At 45.9% G+C, this 7221-nt stretch overlaps 3 protein-coding genes across 3 annotated transcripts in view; 2 read left to right on the forward strand and 1 right to left on the reverse strand.

Annotated features, from left to right (window-relative positions):
* Positions 1–7221, forward strand: part of LOC132094302 (gastrula zinc finger protein XlCGF17.1-like) — a 216357-nt gene that overhangs the window by 128399 nt on the left and 80737 nt on the right. The window lies entirely within an intron of this gene.
* The window catches only part of LOC132159925 (gastrula zinc finger protein XlCGF57.1-like), a 486703-nt gene that overhangs the window by 77543 nt on the left and 401939 nt on the right, over positions 1–7221 (reverse strand). The gene's annotated exons all lie outside the window — the stretch shown is intronic.
* The window catches only part of LOC132158455 (gastrula zinc finger protein XlCGF57.1-like), a 102348-nt gene that overhangs the window by 33072 nt on the left and 62055 nt on the right, over positions 1–7221 (forward strand). The window lies entirely within an intron of this gene.

The raw sequence follows: 7221 nt of genomic DNA on the forward strand, positions 1-7221 counted from the left end.
AGCTCAGCGTTGGAATATTCTCCACATCGCTCGCTCTCCCCTACCCTAGTGCAGAGGAAAACTTTTATTGAGCCTGTCATCTTTTCCTGTGAGGATTTACGGCCCACACCGGAGGCATGTAGCGCCATCTCCTTCGGTTGTGACCGCCATGATGACGACGTTCTATCCACCGCGGCCTCGGGTCTGAGGACTTCACGGCCGACACGAGCCCTCTCCCTCCTAGTGGACAGGAGAGGCGTGTTACCCCCTCCTACAGTGAGCTGTTGGACGTGGTTTCCCGTGCGGTGGGTACATTGGAGCTGGAATGGGAGGTTGAGAAGGCCGAGGCCCAACCTTCTTCGAAGCTGGACGACAGTTTTTTGACTAGTCGGAGACCTGCGCAGCCCTGGAGGCCTTTACCTTTTTTCCCGGACCTCCACCAGGAGGTTTCGAGGTCCTGGAAAAGCCGTTTTCGGCACGGATCACGAACGCTGTGGCTGTGGATTTCGCCACCATTGCTGATATGGCGGACCATGGCTATGCAGCGATACCGCCGGTGGAAGAGACTCTCGCCGAGCAGCTCACGCCTAATTCGGCCGCGGCGTGGAAGTCTCGCCCCCTCCTTCCCTCTAAGGCGTGTCGAGTCACGTCCAGTTTAGTGGGGAAATCCTACATGGCCGCTGGCCAAGCGGCTGCTTCGCTCCATTCTATGGCGGTCCTTCAGGCCTACCAAGCGGAGCTGTTAAAAGGATTGGATGAAGGGGAGGGTATTACACCTGAGGCGGTAAAGGAACTACGGCGGGCAACTGATTTGGCGCTTCGTGCTACCAAACATACTCCTCGAGCAGTGGGCCGTTCCATGGCTGAATTGATCCTGCCAGGGACTGTGCCCTCCGCTAGAGAGCGCTGTTGGACCGCTTTCGCGCATCCAACACTCTCATTGCAGTCCCCACGCTCAAACTCTGACTGTCTCGCCGCAAACAGCGCCTCGAACAGCATTCGAGCGAACTGTAACGCCAAACGCTCCCTCAGACACTCTGCGCGATCCAGCTTTCAGAGCTCGAGGGGCGTTTCAAAGTGTCTTGCACGAACGGCCCGTCATGATGGCTCGCACAGCCGCCACTTTTTCACTAGCGGCAGAGCCCGATGTTCAATCTGTTGGCCTAACTCCTACCGTGGACACGTTTCAGGATTACGCACAACCAGATGCAACGACTATTATGCATACACTTCCCCTGTGCACAAAAACCGCAAGTTTTTCGTGCCCGGACAATTCAATGTGTGTGACAGCGTTGCAGGAAACGGACATTTTGAGACCGCTAATATTGTTTCGGGCCGCGTGGGAACGCTTGCCCGGCATTTCTCAATGGGTGTTACGCACAATTTGTCACGGATACACCATTCAGTTTCGGAAAGGCCCACCCCCTTTCCGCGGAGTTTTCTCCACGGTGGTGAAACCGATGGATATAGCGGTGCTGAGACGGGAGATGTCAGCTTACTGAACAAAGGGGCTACAGAAGAAGTACACCCCTCTCAGATGGAGTCAGGGTTTTACAGCCGTTATTTTGTTGTACCAAAAAAAGACGGCGGATTATGACCCATTCTGGATTTACGCCGTCTGAATCTTGCACTCAGGCCGAGCAAATTCAAGATGTTGACGGTAAAGTCTATTTTGTCTCAGATTCAACCAAACAACTGGTTTGTCACGATCGATCTGAAGGATGCATACTTTCATATTCAGATCATCAAGAGACACAGGAAGTTCCTCGCTTTAGAGGGCAAAGCGTATCAGTACCGCGTTCTTCCCTTTGGCTTAGCGCTAGCTCCCCGTACTTTCTCAAAATGCATGGACGCAGCTCTGGCCCCGTTGGGGCTCCGGGGCGTCCGTGTGTTGAACTATTTGGACGATTGGCTGGTGTTAGCGCAATCGCAGACTCAAGCACACTCTCATCGGGATTTTGTGCTGAATCATTTACAAAGCCTGGGCTTACGCACGAATTTCCAGAAAAGTGTGTTAATCCCCTCTCAACGGATTACCTTTCTTTGGTCGTATTCTTCTTTGGTCTCGCAACAAATTTCTGTTGATCCGGGCTGTTCATATCTCCGGACGACTGAACTTCGGAGCGGATTTACTATCCAGACAGACTCTGGAGCGGGGGGAATGGAGATTGCACCCCCAAACGGTGAATCACCTATGGCGGATTTTCGGGGAAGCGAAAGTGGATTTATTCGTGTCGAGCATGACTACGCATTGCCCGATATGGTTCTCCCTATGCCCTCCATCACCCCTGGGTTTGGATGCGCTAGCTCACAGCTGGCCCAGGACCAGTTTGTATGCGTTTCCCCCGATTCGTCTGATCCCAGCGGTATTATGCAGAATACGGCGGGACAGAGTGGAACAGCTGCTGCTGGTGGCTCGGCGATGGCACACACAGCCGTGGTTTGCGGATCTGATCAATCTGTTAGCGGGCTCTTCGTGGGAGATTCCCCTCAGATGGGATTTATTATCGCAAGCACAGGGACGTATTTGGCATCCGAGGCCAGATCTGTGGAAACTGTGGGCGTGGCCTCTGAGCGGAGTGAGTTAATATGTCCCGGTCTTTCTGTTGAAACCACCGAGACTATACTGAACTCTAGAGCAGCTTCTACGAGACGCTTATATGCTTTCAAGTGGAGACTGTTTACAACATGGTGCGAAACTCATAGTATGGATCCAGTTTACTGCCCAGTGGCTTCAGTACTGGAGTTTCTTCAGGACCGTTTTTCGGATGGAGTGACACCAGCCACCCTGAAGGTTTATGTGGCAGCTATTTCAGCTTACCACGAGTATATAGGTGGTGTCTCAGTGGGTCGTCATCCACTGGTTTCTCGCTTCATACAGGGTGCGTGACGGCTGAGACCTTTCCGCCCTGTGCGAGTTCCTTCATGGGATTTATCCATTGTGTTGCTTGGTTTGTCAGGGCATCCGTTTGAGCCCCTGGAAACTGTATCGGATAAAATCCTGACTCTGAAGACACTTCTTCTCATGGCTTTATCCTCCCTCAAGAGAGTTGGGGATTTGCAGGCTCTCTCTGTCTCACCCTCGTGCATGGAGTTTGCACCGGGCTCTGTGAAAGTGTTGTCGCGACCTAGGCCTAATTATGTCCCTAGGGTCGCATCTAATCCCTTTCGTTTTCAGCAGGTGGTCCTGGAGGCTTTATCCCCTGCTGTGGCGGAGTCTGGGGATCTGAGTCTTTGCCCTGTGAGAGCTTTAAAGACTTATGTGGATCGTACTGCCCCATGGCGTGAGTCTGACCAGCTGTTTGTCTGTTTTGGACATAAGAATAAAGGCCATGCAGTTACGAAACAGCGCATGTCCCATTGGCTGGTGGAGGCAATATCCTTAGCCTATGAGGCGCGTCCTCACCGAGCACTTTTATCAAGTCTTACAGTCTGGATGTGAGGATAGCTCCTGGCTCCCGGGTTCTCTCCGCTTGAGCAGATGCTTCCTTGGATCCCAGCTATCAGGTACGTCAGGCGTTATGGTATAGCGTTCCCATACGTGGTGACATCACCACAGCATCGAATTGACCTATGAAAGGGAACATCTCGGTTACGTATGTAACCTTGGTTCCCTGAATAGGGAATGAGATGCTGCGGTTCTGGCCGTGCCATACCTTGATAGCTTTCTTCTTCTTCAGTCATGAAATCTGAGGTAAATGGCGCGCGGCACCAGGTATATATATGCGTATGCATGCATGGGCGGTGCCACGCGCTATTTGGCCAATAGGATTGGCAGGATGGTATAGGGCTTCAGACATTCGTCACACCGAAGGTGTTCCCATACGTGGTGACGTCACCGCAGCATCTCATTCCCTATTCAGGGAACCAAGGTTACATACGTAACCGAGATGTTTGCAACTTCCGTTCCACGGGGACTTTAAACTAGCAGTGCACGTCACTTTCTGAGTGAAGTGCGCGACGTGCGCGTGCCCGCTGTCATTTTGTAACGGTTAAATTCCAGCGGATGAACACGGAGGAAAAGGTAAGCGCTATAAATCTACTTTTAATTCATAGATTTTAACTGATATAACATTAAATGCCATCAAAAAGGAGTAGTGTTTTGTATGTTTGTAGGTTTTCTAATTCAGTTTAATAAACCCTTACAAAAATAACCTACAGGAATCCTGCAGGAATATTATGCAGATTTCCTACAGGATTTTCAGCTCATTTTCCTAAAGGAATTTCCTGCAGGACTGTTGTGGATATATAGTATGCAATATCTTCTATGTCTTCTGTAGGATTAATGCAGGGGGAATAACTTCACAACAAACAACAAACAAAATTATTTATTGTATTTATTGAAACTGTAAGAGCTGACCCAGACAGCAAACTGACTACGAAACGAAACTGGAGAAATAGCTGTGAAATCTGAGGCTTCAAGTGTCTCTGGGTTTTGGTATGTGATACATTAGGCTGCATTACATTTGGCTGACGCATTTTTAACCAAAGCTACTAACATGCTAGCCTACACAGTTTTCTTTTTAAGGCAATTCTCTATACAATTATTATACATATATATAAAAAGGTAGAGTACAATAAGAGCATCAGTGAGTGCTGTTTTTAAACAGAGTGTCAGTTCTAAGTGCTAGGATCAGCAAGACTAGTTGTAAGTAGTGCTACGAGAGGAGATGTTCTCTGATTATAATGGAATTCTGGGAAATGGGAATGTGTTTTGTATCTGTTAAGTTGTATGTAACCATTTACAGTTGACATGAGACATAAGTAGCAAACATACGTTTTTTTAGTATTGGAATGCAAGTCGGATTATTGAAAAGGAGTAGTAAGTTGGTTGTATTCTATCTTTCAGTTGATCGTGGGTGGAGTTTAAACACACTAGGCTACAAATGTGTGACTTTGCATAATGATTTAGTTTTATAACAGAGTGAATGTTTATATTTAAGTATAATTCAAATAGCCGTTGAATGTCATTTACAGAATTCATATGATGCTTAATGACTAAATGAAAAAGAAATGATGCACTTGTTGTTTTTATTCGTTTGTACATTTATTTTGGGAACAGATAGTTTGACTGACTGGTGAACTGACAGGAATCATTCTGCACACAAGGAACTGTTAATACAATTATGTCAAGGCTAATGAATAACATGAATAAATAAACTTTATATTTAAGCGATCTTCACAGCAATAGTGTTTTTATTTTATCATATGGTTAAAACTTCACTAAATATTAAATCACTGTAAAAAGCCACTGGCCAAGCTTGATTTTTTTATAGGAATGTTTTCGTCCTCACAGTGATGTTACAATATTTGTATGTTTGCACTGGATTGTAAGCTCGTATGTGTTTGCAGTACACAAGCCGTATTTAAGACAGCTGACTCTACTGTGATGTGAGTGACCCGGTCTCTCTCTCTCTCTCTCTCTCTCTCTCTCTCTCTCACACACACACACACGCACACACAATAAAACAGTCAAATACTTAAACTAATAATAAAACATAAATACAGTAGCTGATTCAGGAGAGTCAGATTATAAGGCATCTACTTTCAGAAGGCCAAATCAAGTGTATTTGCTTTCTCCTAGATTCACACAGCATCTCCCTGACATGACTGCTTCAACACTTACTGCGGTTAATGAAAGCATGCCTTCTTTCTTTGCGTGAACATTTGAGTGTTGTTACACAAATATTTCCAAATAGTGACGTAGACATCTGGGGGCATGCTAGAATGGGCCATTTTAAGGGGGCTTGGCAGAGTCTTAACTTTGATAAAGAATATCTCTTTGGATTTGAGACTTTAGTCTTTGCAACTTTACAGATCTTCTTTATGCACCAAGAGCTTGTAACACTCCAACACTCCACATTATATGACCCCGAACTGAGTCTTAAACCCTCTTCTGTGTATGATGAAGCTCTGATCTTCTTAAGGATAGATGAACTCTTTTTCTCTGCTGTTTGTGAAGGTGGCACCACAGAATTCACACTGCAACCAACAGCACCGACATGTGGTGGGTCATTCTACAGAAACGTCCACTTCTGGTATGTCAAAATTTAAAAAAATTAGGGTTGGGAACCAAGAACTGGTTCTTGTTCAGAACTGGTTCTATTTTTTTTTAAAGAACCAGCACCGTGTGCAATTTCTAAGTTTCGGTTCCAAAAATGGTTCAGGTGCGACACGTGACCAAGTGCTGTGAGCAGCCTTAAAGGATGTCACAAACCAAATAATAAAAACGCTGCCCTGCCTCTTTCATTACTGAGCAAAGTGCTGTTTCTAGGCGGAGATCTAGGTGGTCACCTAGGGGCGTCACCAGCTGAAGGGGTGCCAATGAGCGTTCATTCTGGCACTTAATTGCTACATTTTAGCAAGGTTGTGATAAAGAGTGGCATGGTCACTCTGAAATATCACTGTCGCCCTCACTGGATCCCCCAACATCATTGGGCTAGAGTACTGTCAAACTGACAATGCCAACAATGTCAATTGCTGCCTGATTGTTGCATGCAAAGTCTTCATTTGGAGCACTTGCCATGCAATAAAGCTAAGTTCAAAGACCAATTTGAAATATTGACCAATTTAATATTTTTTTATAAATAGTTTACTGTGCTTTGTACAGTAACAATGTTAGACAGTTTACAGTGTAAAAGCTTGAACAGTGTACAGTCTATTCAAAATAGGAGTAGTGCAAATACATGTATGTAAAGTACTGTGACCAGTGAAGTGCAGGTGCAGGTTAGATTACTGGTGTGGAGTTCAGAGGGGTCACAGCCTCAGGGAAGCTTGGAGAAATCAATAAACAGCATTATCACATTTGTATTATGACTGTCCAGGTGGGTGAGGGAAGAGTGAAGTGACCTCCTTATTATTTTAATCAAAACAAGCATAAAAGTGATTAAGCTCATCAGGGAGGGAGGCAGAGCTCGAGGGAGACATAGTGCTGGATGGTTTGTAGTCTGTGATAGTTTGTATGCCTTGCCACATATGACAGGAGTTCGAAGAATTTAAGTGTTCAGGTTGACTCTGGCTGAGCTGTAAGCCTCCCGGTCTCCAGACCTGAAGGCTGAATCTGATCAAATGCACATTATCATTCCATCTGTTTCTGCCTTTACATTTCCCTCTGTCCCATTGTCTGTTAGTGTCCATGGTTTTTTAATTTATTTACATTTACGTTTAGTCATTTAGCAGATGCTTTTATCCAAAGCGACTTACAAATGAGAGCAATGAAACCAATCAAAAACAACAAAAGAG

This window comes from Carassius carassius, chromosome 1 (assembly GCF_963082965.1).
Source record: "Carassius carassius chromosome 1, fCarCar2.1, whole genome shotgun sequence".
NCBI classification, from domain to species: domain Eukaryota; kingdom Metazoa; phylum Chordata; class Actinopteri; order Cypriniformes; family Cyprinidae; genus Carassius; species Carassius carassius.